We start from the raw sequence: 13,846 nt of genomic DNA on the forward strand, positions 1-13,846 counted from the left end.
GCCTTAGGTGGCTCAGTCAGTTAAGCATCTGACTTCGGCTCAGGTCATGATCTCATGGTTCGTGGGTTCGTGCCCTGCATCAGGCTCTGTGCTGTCAGCTAGAGCCTGGAGCCTGCTTCAGATTCTGTGTCTCCCTCTCTCTCTGCCCCTTCCCTGATGGAGCTCTGTCTCTCTCCCTCTCAAAGATACATAAACATTAAAAAATTAAAAAAAAAAAAGAAAAGAAAACTGAGCTTTAGGCAGCAGCCCCCAATTCTTCACCAGATGCTAATCTCCTCCCCTTGCAAACCTACTTCTCTGCTCTGTTTCCCACCTCCCTCAGTCACCTCATCTACCTTGGTGCCTAGAATTACCCTGTTTATGCTTCCTACACTGGGGATCAGAACTGCCCTCCTATCAGTGCTCGGTAACCGTCCAGGTCTGGCTGTGAGAGGCCACACTCAGCACCATGCCCTCCAGGAAGGGACCTGTTTAGGCAGAGGACAAAGGGTGGAGCACAGAAAGGGAAGGAGGGCACAGAGTTCTTTTGCAAGCTTTGCCTTTGTGCCCCACTCCCCACCCTTCCCTCTTCTGCAAGCTCATAGATTAGAGTCCACTTCCGAAGCCTGGTATCATGAAGAAGATTCTACGGGGTGGGTTTGTCTGGCCTAATTCACCACGTCCCCCTGGCTCCTTGGTCTTGTCACCATGGAAACCTTGTGAGGTCACCAGTATCATTAAAATGGGAGGGAAAAAGTGTTTCTCCCTCTCCCAAAGAGAGCACCCGCTTGGCTCCGGTGGCTTCCGTGTCAGAGTGAGGAGGACAGCATGCAGGGTGAGGGGAGAGATTGTGCCCCATCCTCAGGGATGGATTAACCCCTTGATACCCAGCATGTTGGCTGCTCAGACACAAGCCTTCTGTATCCCTGAACATTTTCAGGCATCCTTGCCCAGAAAGAAAGAATCCCGCATCTTTGCACACGTGTCAAAGCAGGCTCCATGCTACCCCCGGAGAAGTGAGAAAGGGCTCTTCCCAGGCAACGCTACCAGGTAAATGCTCATCTATCAGACCCAGGTGGTGGTGGGGGCCGCTGTGGGAGAAGAGAGGGGGAGCCAGACCACTGTTCCAGACATTTCTCCCCCTCGGCCAAAGGTGAGAGTGGGGATCGCTGGTTGGGGCTGACACAGGAGTGGCAGGGGTCAGGGTTGGTGCCACAGACCCTTTAGCCCTTCTTCCCGCATGCTCCAACAGACCGTGGATGCTCGCCGGCACTCGAGAGGGCCCAGTGCACCTACTGCTCCCCTCAGAGGTCAGCAGTGGGGCCGACAGCTCAGCTCCTCCTCTCCACCTCTGTTCTGCACACAAGTCAACTCTGGCCCGTCTTCCTCCCACGATCCCCAAAGTCTCTCGGCTGCCCTCCGGGAGCCCAAATTTCTCTTGCCACTTTCAAGACCCTTCCCAGCACCCACCGCCATGAAATTTCTCCCCAACCATCCTGTCAGCCAGTAGATCTCCTCCCTTTTCTTGGCGCTAGACTCAGGTTGCTTCTTTTAATCACACTGTTCCCCAAGCCTGAGACAACCTCTCCCTCCTATGATGTCTGTGTATTCCCATATTACATTTTTATCATCACTTGTACCATTTCCACAACACCCCACATCACTGCAGGGACGTCACTAACCCTCCTCTACCACGGCCACCACCGCCACCACCATTGGACTCCCTTCCCTGCCACCAGCATCACCACGGCCACCATCGCCACCACCGTGATTGCCTTCTCACTGTCAGTGCTCCCCCACGCCCCCACACCATCTCCTCACAATGCCGCACCCCCTCTCACCTCCACTGTTATCTGTCACCACCCATGTCTTCACTGCATGACCGCTTATCATTACCAGCACTAGGCTGGACTCGTGATCATCACCACCATTTGGAGGGATGTAACGTTTTCCTTCATATGATCAGTGGTTCGATCAGTCAGTCAATTTCAAATCCTTCCATGGTGGCCATGGAAGAATCCATATAGGGAGGGGCAGCTGCGTCACATGGCCCCTCATTCTTGCTCCCTGGGTCTAATTGCTCACTGGTTGCCATTGTTGTCACCAAAGTAGGGCATGGGGGCTCTTTCTGTAGCACCTCAGGGCATGACTGAGACATAGCTATAACACTAACAGTAAGGGGGCCATAATATGAGCGGCTGCAGAGAGTAGAAATCAGCACAAACTTTCTGAAGAGTCGTTCAGTGACATGACAAAAGCCCTTGGAAAGTGCATTCTCAGAAATTTTACTTCTAAGAACCCAACCTAAGGAAATAATTAGATCAATGTGCAAGGATGATGTGTGGGTGTTATAATAGCAAAAACTGGAAACAGTCTAAATGTAAAAAGAAAAAAAGAGATGGCTTTTAAAAAATCACATGGATTAATATGCAGCCATTAAAACAGAAAATATAGATTTATCTCAGGACGTAAAAATATGCTAACTCTGCATTGTTCGTGAACAAAAGCAGGTTTGATATCAGCATTTGTAGAATAGCCCCCCAGTTCTGAAAAATATAAACGTGTTCATGAAACAGAGTGAAAATAGCTTATCTTCACAGTTGGCACCAAATTCTTCTTGGACAGGAAACTGTCTTTGTTTAGAAAAAAAAAATAGCTTGGTCAACTGTTTAATCAGATGATGGTCGCAAACCACTCAGCATGAGACAAGGAGAGGAAGTCATTTGGCTCCTAAGGAGGATAGCAGAGAAACACACAGTGATCAGAGAAGGGAGAGAGATAGGGCAGTTGGCCTGGAGGAGATGGGACATGTGTACCAGGAAAATTCCCTGGCCATTTGGGGGCGGGATAGAAGACCTTTGCGGGGGGGGGGGGGGGGTCCCTGGCCTCTGCTTGCATAGCTGCATATGGGCTATTTCCTCTTCTCTCCCACATCAAATATGTCGTCAGCTTCCAAGTTTTCCATTCATTCAGAATGGACTTGGAGAAGGGGCCCAATTTCAGGTCCGATCCACCCCACGTGGTTGTTTCTGGTGGGGTATATGATGGGATAGTACCTGCATGATTTAGTTTTGTTTATTTGTATTTTCTGATTTTCTAAAATAAACATTAATGAAAAAAAATGTAAATTTCAGGAACCACACATTGGGAATACACCAGAGAGTCCGGAACCAGATCACCTGAGTTTAAAAGAATGGCCCACACCCCCCACCACAGACCCCCCAAAGTGCCTGCACATTGTGGGCACAGTCTTGATGCGCCCCCCCACCCCCCACCCAGGACCATCCATCCAGATGTTCAGTACCTTGGAACCTGGTCCCGAGAGTAACATTCTGGGAAGATACAAGGAATTCCCAATCCTGTGTCTAAACTTAGGTCTGTTTTCTCAGTCTGATATCTGCTCAGAGGACCCACATCTTCCTGTGTGGTTAACATGAATGACCCCCTTTTACAGGGGGTGTCCCGCAACTCACAAGGACTTAGGCATTCACAGCATGGTATCTTAAGATAACACATACGACAATTTCAATAATCACACAAAAGATGCACACACGTACCAGCAGGGTGGCTGTGTTTTGGAAGATCACCATCACCACCGTAGCCTCCAGCCTCCTTTCATCCAGCCGGTTCTGCCTCCATTTGGGGTTAGCTTGAGGTGGGCCTGAAGGGACACAAAAAAGAGGAACTGGGGGAGGGCTGTTTTGGCCCCATCTCCTGCCGTGTCCCTAATCCGCACAAAACCCTGTGCGGTTCATTCACTTCGTATTCAGTGGAATAATGTAGCTGGTAATGAATTTGTTTTGCATTCAGTTGGATAACACTGTTAGTTATGAATTTATAATTTGCAAAGGGATAAGGCTTTTTTTTTTTCTTCGAGGCGTCAGAGAAGCTGTTGCTTACAAACTTGTAATTCGCCGCTGCAAATCCATCTGTAAATGACACTATTGCAAGCCGAAAATCTCTCAGGCACGGGGGATACAGCCTCAGAATTAAATTGTGTGTTTGACAAGAACCTGCTGTTCTGTCCTGCCCCGGCCCCGTCGGCCCCTCCCTTCCTCCTGCGTTCAGGCTCAGCCTTGCCAGCTTGACTCTGGCAGTTCGGCTCCCACCACCCTTACCCCCAAGTCATCCAGTGCCAGCCCCTGAGGGGGTGGGGCGGGGTGTACAGACGGGCTCGGCCAACACAGGTGTAATCTGGGCCTGTGGAACGAACACAGAAGCCCACTCTCCACTCCCCCTAACTCCTTCTGGGCCTCTGTTACCCCATCATGAGAGACCCCAACCCCCTTAGAAGTGTTTCCCACAGATTTGTCAGCCAGAGGGGTGGTGACTGCGCCCAGGGGAGTGCCCCCCCCCCAACCAGGACTGAGCCCAGACTACAGGAAAAGGGTGGGAGTACTGGCCCGAGGACCAAAAGGACAGTGATCCGTAAGACCTCAGCCCACACAGACTACACGGAGCCGAACCTCTTTGTCTCAACCATTTCTAGGCTCTTGTGTTTTATATTTTGGGTCTTCGTTTTTGCTTCTCCCAATTACTATTCACTCATTTATCTTTTTTTTTCCTTTTTTTAGTAAAAGTTTCTCTTGAAGAGTTAACTCAGGATGAAAATGAAAAGAAGGCTCAACCCATAGCGGCGCTGTAGAAGGAAACTGGTGCCGGGTAGGAAGGCAGGGCTGGGAAAAAACTCGAAGGCGCATCAGCAGGGAGTCAGCCATCCTCGGCACAGGCCAGACACCGATTGGGAGCACCGGGGCACAGCGTAGCCTCTGCCGTGGAGGCTCGAGGCTCTGCCAATGATCGGGCAGCGAGGACAAGGTGAGACCACTGTTTTGATCAAAGGAATCTGTGTGTTGTGAGGTCCCATGGCAGAGGCTGTGTGACCTCCGGCAAGTTGCTTAACCACTCTGAACTTCCTCCGTTGTCCGTCAGTATCTGCTGAGCACTTGCATTGTAGGCCGTCAAAGGGATGTACGTGCAGTCTCACGGGGAATGCAGACATCACATTATTACAAATAACTGGGGGCATAGTCTGGGGGAGAGTCCTGGGAAGGACTGAAATTGAAGCCAGGATCTGAAGGATGAATGGAAGTTAGCTGCATGAAGACGGAGGAAGAGTGCCCCTGGGGCAGAGGGAACAGCATGTGCCACAGTCTAGAGGCAAGACACATAACATGTGCATCCAGGGTGCTGAACGAAGGTCAGTGTGGCTGATGTGCGGGAGTAACAGGAAGCCGGGAGAGTAGCTGAGAGAGCTGCAGGGTCCAGACCACCCAGGGGCTCATGGGCGCCCTACAAATTTGGGATTTCAGGGAGATGTGAAACACGTGACGATTTTAAGCAGGGGAAGGATCTATCCGACTCAGTGTTTTGCGATCCTTTTGGCACTATGGGGCTAATGCCTTGAAAGGACCAGTGAGCACGTGGTAGGGGGTGGATTTCATTGTCTGGTGGAGAGATGATGGTGTCTCAGACAAAGGGGGTGGCAGCAGAGAATGGAGACAGGGGAAATATGCAGGAGGCAGAATGAGCAGAGGTGGATTTGATGTGGGGGGTGGAGACAGGAAGGTACAAAAAATTCCAGAGTTTCTGTGAGAGCCGCAGAGATATGGGATCGGGGTTGCGCAGGGGTGGGGGCGGGGGGCTTGTGTCAGAAATATCCCGGGTTTAGTTTTGAATCTGAGCTCCCTGGGAGGCAGAGGATCTCACGAGTCTGGAACCTGGAGAGAATCTGGGCTGGAGATGCGTTTCAGGGATGAGGAGCCTTGTCGGTGGCATCGGCGACCACTAGACGGGTGGGGGCGGGGGGGCAGGACAGGACGGGGGGGGGGGTAGGATGAAGGTTGAGGATGAACAGGACGGACGTAAAGCTGAGCCTGGGGCAACTCCAGTGCTCCGACAGGGCAGGGTGGAAAGCGGCGGAGGCAGCTGAGAGCCAGGGGTGAACACTCAGCCAGCAGAAATCCGGGAAGGCTTGGTGCCCCTGAAGTTGAGGGCAAAGAGGGGGCTGACTAAAGAGGTGGTTAACTAACTGAATGCAGTGGGAAGACAAGTCAGATCAGGACCCGGAGTGGGGTGTCTTGGAGGTCACCGGTGACCTTAGCATTTCACTAGACGAAAGGTACAAGCAGGTGCCAGATCGCTAAGGGAGGGAGAATCAGCGGGGGCTGGGGAAGAAGAGGCAGGGCATCTTGGGGAAGAGACAGCTCTTGGGGTAAGTCTGGCTGCGGAGAGAGGAAAGTCGAGCCAGTGCTTGGAGAGGGAAGTGGGATCTTACTTTTAAGACAGAAGAGTTTAGAAAGCAGGTTTAAATGCTGATGGACAGAAACCAGGAGAAAGAGGCGGGGGGCAGGGGGCGGACGGTGACTTCACTGACAGGAGAACAGAGAGAGAGGGGTAATGGATAACATAAGACTCCCCAGAAGACAGGAGGGGATGATAACAACACAGCTTGCTCATGCTGTTGGCAGACTAATGCTGTTAGCGGGGTCTGGGTGTCAAAGGTTCAGGGGAGGGAGGGGTGTGAAGCCTCGGAATGTGCACTGGGGCCTGGGGGCGGGGGTGCTGAGTTACATGCCCTGTTCCTTCTTTCCAGCTTTTTCCATCCCAGGTCACCTTAAAGCTATTTTGTTTCATAAAGATGTAAGACAAATAAGCATTGTAGAGATTCCATATTCACGAAACATGGCTTGAGAAGTCACTACAGCAGACTCTGCTGGACATCAAGGACACGGAGGTATCTGCTCTCCAGCAGCTCATGGTCCGGTGGGGGAGGGTCGGACTCACAGTGACAGTGTAGTGTGGCAAGTGCCGCACGTGCAGCGGACAAGGGCTCTGTGGTGGTGCAGAGGAGGGACCTCACGCACGGCGAGAATATGTCAGGAGGTTCTGGCGGTTGGTCTCCAGGAGAAGAAGAAGGCAGGCATTCCACCCAAAGAGGAGAGCAGGTGTATTGGCTAGTGTGTTGAAGAGCTGCGAGTAGCTCCTCCTGGCAGAAGCGATGGGAGCAAGAGGCCACAGAGAGGAAGTTGCGGAGACAGACAACGGCCAGCTCCTGAAAAGAGCAGAATGCCAAACTAAGGACACCGGATTTTCCTTGTAGGAATGGGGAAGCCATGGAGGGTCATAAACAGGTAGATCAGAAAGCTGATGTCAGATGGGGCGCCTGCGTGGCTCGGTCTGTTCAGCTTCCGACTTCAACTCAGGTCATGATCTCGTGATCTGTGAGTTCGAGCCCCCATGTCAGGCTCTGTGCTGACAGCTCAGAACCTGGAGCCTGCTTCGGATTCTGTGTCTCCCTCTCTCTCTGCCCCTCCCCTGCTCGTGCTCTGTCTCTCTCTCACAAAAATAAACAAACATTAAAAAAAGGGGGGGGGCTGATTCCAGCAACAGTGGACTCCACAGAATAAATCTGAAGGTTGGCAGATCCATTAGTTGGCCATCAGCTAATGCAGGGGCCAGTGGGTCCAAGACAGGGCCTGGTCATCAGTAGAGAGAAGAAACCTGTCTACACAATTTTAAGAGGGTGGAATGAACAGCACTTAGTGCCCAGTTGGATATGGGAAAGCAAGAGTCTAAGATGATCACAAGTTTCCAGCTTATGTGGAAGGCTGGAGGGTGGCGCCGTCGACCGAGATGGGGGAGATAAGAGGGGATGCATTTGGGGGTGGGAAAGACAATGGGTTCTGGCTTGGGCACACTGAGTTAAGGTGCCTGCATGACATCCTCATGGAAATGTCTAGCAGGCAGGTGGCAATACGGTCTAAAATTTTGGAATAGTCTCTTCTGGAAATAGCAAATTGGAAGTCAAGAACCTTTAGGGAGTGTGGAAGACTGCCCTGGGGGAAAGTGTACAGAGTGAGAAGAGAGTCCTAGTGAGAATCCCCATGGATCACCAACATCCCAAGGACCAGAGGAAGAAAAATCCTTGAAGCCAACTCAGAAGCAGCACTCAGAGAGGTAGGAAGAGAACCAGGAGAAAATGAGCTATGATGCTATAGAGTAGAGGGTGCCCCAGTTATCAGGGTCGGGACCACAAAACGATCACCGTGGACAGGGGACAAAGAGGGTCTGCTGGTCTTAGCAAGCACAAGGTCTTGCTCAGTGAGGGTGATTTCAACAATGCAATGACAGCTGAAACCAGGCTGTGAAGTTTAAGGAATGATCGGAAGTGAGGAAGAAGAGGCAACCAGTGTACAAAAATCTTTGGAAAACCTTGCCTTGGCTGGGGAGATTACAGCGAGCAGGAAGGTGACAGAAATGTCCCCAGACATGACTTCCTCGATAGGAGCCCCACCGCTGTCCAGCTGCAGAAAAACACATGTCGTCGCCTCCTCATTCCGAAATGGCCTTTCCTAGGAGATCAGATATAGGCACTCCTTTACCTGGGGATTTTCTCATGGGAAGTTTGCCTATAATATTATCCATCGATCCCACCTTTGTGTTCAGAAATTTCCCTAGGCTGCAAATATTGACAACAATATTTATGAACACTTACTAAGCCCTGTGCTGAACATGTTACATGGCGTTAGCCCTCAAGATAACTACCAAGATACTTGGTATCTTGATATCTACCAAGAAAGAAGGGAAACTGAGGCTTGGGAAGATTTAGCAAGTCACGTGATTAACAGAAAAGCCAGCATGTGGGCCTTCCAACTCCACTGCCAAAGTGAGAGCTTCTCTATTATCTATTTTCTCTGAACGTGCTCTCTCTGGCTCTGGCTCTGCCTCCCTGGTGCCAGGACCCACTCTTTTTGAGAATTCAGCCTGCAGACTGAATCCTGGTTTCCTCCTGACCTGCATGCCAGTCTCAGTCCTATGCTATCAGTCACAATGGATTGCAGGCTAATAAAAACAGCTACCATTTTTCTAGCTCTTGCCTCCCATGCCCCCACCTGGGGCACAATGCTTGGTGCTTCCTGTTCTTATCTCATTCCATCCCCAAGGCAACCCTATGCAGTCTCTATGACTTTGACCATTTTGCAGGTAAGGAACCTCAAGTTCAGAGAGGGTAAGTAACTTCCCCAAGATCACACCGCTAGTAAATGGCAGAGCTGGAATTGAAACCCAAGTCTGCCTGATGCAAAACCTTCCAGTACCCACTCTCCCCTTCCATGGCCACACGGCAGCGGTTCCCAACCCTCGGGTTGCAGGATCTCTGACATCCCACCCTATCCGGGAATCCAATCACTCAGTCATCCGTCAGCATTCCCTGAGTGTGTTTGTCAGACTCCTATTGGTTGTGTGAGACACAAACCCAACGAAACCAGTTGGAACAATAAAGGGATTTATTGGCTCTTAGAGATGGATAGGATGTAGTTGCAGCTCCCAGGACTGAAAGAAAGGCTGCCAGGCCATAAAAGCCAAGACTGGGACTCAGTGCCACCAGCGTGCTCTCTAAACTCCTCTCCCCTCTGTTGCCTGGCTTGGCTCCTCCAGTTAGTGGGAGAGTTGGCTGTCAGCAAACTTTGCATCCTGGTAGGAAGAAGGCTTCCCTCCCCCCTGCATCTACATATCAATCTCCGGGAACGAGTCTGATTGGTTCCGCTTGGGTAGTGTGCCCACCCCTTGGGCCAATCCCTGGTGCTAGAGGATGAGGCTCTTTGACACCTGCAGCCCACCTGCTGGCAATGGGGTAGGATAAGTGGGAGTAGCGGGCTCTGCCACGGACAACCCACCAGGTCTATGTGACAACACGGGGGAGTTTCCCAAAGGAAGGGGATGTCAGAAGTGGGATGATGGAAAACGGGCTGAAGAGGTAAATGTCGCCGTCACAGTCCACTACACGGGTCCATGTGAGAGACGGGGGCGGGCACGACACAGACACCATCTTGGGGGAGGTCACAGCCTCCCGAAGAAATAAGGCTTGTAGACACAAAGCCGTTAAGAAGAACTGATGGCAGCTACCATCCATGGAGTACCTACCAGGTGCCAGGCATTGGGCCAAGCACTTCCACAGGCATTATTTTATTCCAAGCTCACAATGACCCTGGAAAGTAGGTACCATTATCATCCCTATTTTTCTGAGTCAAAGAGACATTAGAAGACAACTTTTTTTTTCCTTTTTGGCAAGGCAGCCAACATAGGGAAAAATAAAAATGTTTATGGGCTCCTTATCCTCGCTCAGAGAGGTTAAGTGACTTGCCCAAGGTCACACAGCCAGCACATTAAATGAACATCCTGGGAAACATTTGGTTAAGGGCCAAAAGAGTGCTTCTGTTTTTCTCTGCCAACTAAGGACTAGGGAAGGCTGTCTGGAGATGGCAGGGGGATGGGATATGGATCTAAGCAGAAATCTGAAGGCTGGGACATCTGGGTAGGCGGCCAGGGAGGTTGAGGGGAAGAGAGAATGAGTTAATCTCCAAACTCTAAGGAAGGCAAGCCCGAGCACCGCCCAGAACCTAGTTATTCCCTCTCACCTGTGACAGCCCTTTGGAGATTTATAATCAGATTTATAATCTGAGAATTCTCTTCTTAAGCCTGCTCTGACCAGCCCACCCCTTCTTCACAGGACATTTACACCAGTCCCCTCCTCTCCTCCATCCTGGCTGCCCTCCTAGGGATTCACCCAGTGGACTGGGGTCCTAGATATTTGATCCCCACAGGTGACAGAAGAAATGTCACCTCCCTTTTTCTACACAACTCACTTCTATTAATGAGACCCAAGATCGATTAGGTATTAAGCATTCACATCTTACCCTCTGAAACCAAGCTCTCTGTCTCCTAACACTGTCAGTTCAAACACATCTCCCCCATTCCAGACATGGGCAGATGGTTCCATGGACCTCAGGCTAGAGAAACTTGTTCTCTTTCCTCAGGCTCAGCCCATTTTTGATCTTGGCTAGTCTTAGCATCATAGCTTCTGTGCAAATGGTCGGCGGGACTATATGATTCCAGTTCTAGGAGGTACCTAGAGCGGTCACATTCGTAGGCACAGAAAATAGAATGGTAGTTATTGTTTACTGCATTCAGAGTTTCAGGTTTTCAAGATGACAAGAGTTCTGCAGATGGATGGTGGTGGTCATTGCACGACAATGTGAAGGCACTTAGTGTCACTGAACTGCACGCTTAAACATGGCTAAGATGGTAAATTTCATGTGTATTTTACCACAGTTTTTTAAGTGATAATTGCTGGGGCCTCTCGTTTCCCCAGGTCCCCAGGAGGATATCTCCCCCGCCCCAGGCAGCTGGACTCCCACCCTCACCGCTTCTGGAAGACCCAGAATCTTGCAGAAGACCCCTGTGCACACACCTCTGAGAGAGCTTGGAGCACAAGTGAAACCATTGGTACCCTTAACACCTCGCTGCCCCTGGAATTCGGTCTCCCTGTGGGGCCAGCCTCAAAACAACCATCCAGCCCCATCTCTCTTGATCATTCCTCCACCTCTAGCTCAAGATCTCTACTTCCCTGCCATCTGAACTTTTGTCAGTGTCACCTAGACTCACTTCTATTCCTCACTAAACCAGTCAGCACCCAGTGCCCAACCATATGGCTCCTACCACCTTCCATCTCCTCCCTCCCCACCCCCAAAACCTTCCCCTGCCACATCACCAGTGGCCTCCTAAGTGCCAAGGCCAGTGGGTACTTTCCATTCCTTCCCTCCCGGCAGCTCTCCACAGCCTGTGACATGGCCGACCATGCCTTCCTCCAAACCCTGCCCTCCCAGGCCTGCACGACACCCTACTCTCATTCTCCTCCTACCTCCCTGACTGTCCCTGTTCCAGGGACTCTTTCCCAAAGCTCCAGCCTGGACCTACTGCTTTTAGTACTAGTCTACACAATCTTCCTGCTTAATCTCATCCCCTCAAATAATGATTCAGTAAACAAAAAAACAACCCTCAAGGCCAGACATAGATCCATATACTCAACTGTCTTCAGGATGTCTCCACCTGTCCCAAACTGGACTTTTCATCTTCACCCCAGATGCGTTCTTCCTCTCTGTGCTCCGACAAAACTGGCAGCACAAGCATCTACCCAGCCTCCCCAGCTATAAGCCATAAGCTGTAAGAGGCATTGTGGACTCCCTCCCTCTCAAAGTCCAGCCAGACTCTAAGCCCTGTTCTAGTCTCCTAAATTTTTTTTCAAAGCATCCCCTCCTCTCCGTCTCTACTCCCGCTCAGGCCCCTCCTCTCTCGGCTGGATTCATGCAACAGCCTCCTAACTGGTCCCCTCCCTGTGGCCTAGCCCTCAGCTCCCCCATCCACAAGGCCACAGTCGGTCTCCTCTCAGGAGGAGGCCTTGCCTGCTTCTCAAGGCAAGCAGGACCAGGTTCCTCCCTGATATCACCCTCCCCTCTGCCCCAGGAGAAAATCCAAGCGCCCAACTGTGGCTTCCAAGTCTCTCCAGGATCTGGTCTTCCTCTAATCCACTGTCCACAGAGCTGTCAAACAGGTCATCGCTAAAGGGCCCAGGGCGTCAAATCCCCTCTCTTCACTTCTGCCTCTGAGCCTCGGCTCTAACCCTCCTCCCTGCCAGAGCGCTCATCCCTACCTCCTCCACACTGACAGTCACCGGGGTAACTCCTACTTCTCCCTCCCCATGCAGCTCAGAGGTTGCCTCCCGAGGGAGCCTGCCAGCCCCTGACCTGGCTTGCTCCCCGCCCTCCCCACTCCTTTACCGTTTCCTCTAGAACTTGCATTTGTCCTGCATTTACCACCTCTCAGCTTACTCAGGAGTGCCCCCACTGCCCCCAGGAGCTGTGAGCTTCCTAAAATGCTGCCTTTCCTTCCTGAGACCCCAGAGTCTAGCATGGAGGCTGGCACCCAGAAAGCGCTGAATAAATGTTGAGTAAATGGATGAGTAACCGAAGAAATGATCAGTGTCTAACACCTACCCGGGCACCGGAGCCTCCAGCTCCCAACTGTGCCTAGCCCAGAGCTTGGCACACAGTAGGCGCTCGGTAAAGGTTGTCCGTATTCTATTTTCTGAATTAATCTGCCTCAACGCAAGCTCTGGGGCAGGCTGAGATATGATAAGGAGAAAGGGGAGGGTCTGGATGCGGGAAACTTTAGCCAAAAGAGACGCTTGGGGTGCACCGCAGTGGGGGAAGGGGCAACAGGGTTGCCTGGAAAGGCGGGAAGGGCTAAGTCCCCAGCCCGCTGCCCCTCCGCGCCCCGAGGTCGGGCAGAGTCCCGCCGGGCTAGTCCGCCTCAGCCCGGACAGCGCAGGACCCCGGCGGTCACCCGGGTGCTGAGACCCCCCGGCTCGCGCGCTCGGCGCTCGGCGCTGGGCGGCGTGTGTGTCGCTTTAAAAGCTCCCTCCCGGCGCGCAGGGCCGGCCCCTTCTCTGACAGCGCCGAGCGAGCGGAGCCGAGCGAGCCGGGCGGCCTTTGAGGGAGCCAGCGCCCGCCCGGGCGGCCAGTCCGGCGGGGGGCGGCGGGGCGGGCCGGGGGCGGCCGGGGCGCGGGCGGCGCGGCGGCGGCGGCGCTCGGGGAGCGGGCCCAGGCCCCGCGGAGCCCGGCGGGGCAGGGCAGGGCGAGGCAGCGGAGGGAGGCCCAGCCCCGACCCCGCGCCCGTCTGCCCCACCGGCAGGCAGGCGAGCCGAGTGGCAGCGGGCGGGGGGCGGCGGGAGCCGAGCGGAGGCTGCGAGCCCCGAGCGCCCCGGCCGGGCCGGGCCCGCCGCGCGCCCCCTCCCCTCCCGTCCCCTCCCTCGCCGGCGCCTCGCCTCCTCCTCTCGCTCTCCTCGCCTCCTCTGCTCCGCCCGGCGCCGCTCCCGCCCGCGCCCGGGCCGCCGAACCCAGCCGGGCCGGGCCCCCTGCCTCGCGCGCTCTCGGCCGGGCCCGGCGGGGACCCGGTCCCCGCGGCCGCCACCGCCCCTCCCCCCTCCCCCCGGGGCCCGGCGGCTTCCGGACCTTTCCGACCGCGGACA

The 13,846-nt window shown here is 53.3% G+C and overlaps 1 long non-coding RNA gene across 3 annotated transcripts; it reads left to right on the forward strand.

Moving 5' to 3' along the window:
* The first annotated feature begins 507 nt into the window (after positions 1-507).
* LOC132668905 (uncharacterized) lies at positions 508-12,698 on the forward strand. Of its 3 annotated transcripts, XR_009605835.2 has the most exons (4): positions 508-814; positions 920-1,029; positions 4,554-4,797; positions 11,132-12,698. It is a non-coding gene; the product is annotated as an uncharacterized LOC132668905 (long non-coding RNA). The 3 variants fall into 3 exon arrangements; XR_009605834.2 differs by having other exon boundaries at positions 508-1,029; XR_009605836.3 differs by lacking the exon at positions 11,132-12,698 and adding an exon at positions 6,590-7,295 and having other exon boundaries at positions 508-1,029.
* The last annotated feature ends 1,148 nt before the right edge of the window (positions 12,699-13,846 follow it).

The sequence above is a fragment of the Panthera onca genome, chromosome B3 (assembly GCF_046562875.1).
Source record: "Panthera onca isolate mPanOnc1 chromosome B3, mPanOnc1 haplotype 2, whole genome shotgun sequence".
NCBI classification, from domain to species: domain Eukaryota; kingdom Metazoa; phylum Chordata; class Mammalia; order Carnivora; family Felidae; genus Panthera; species Panthera onca.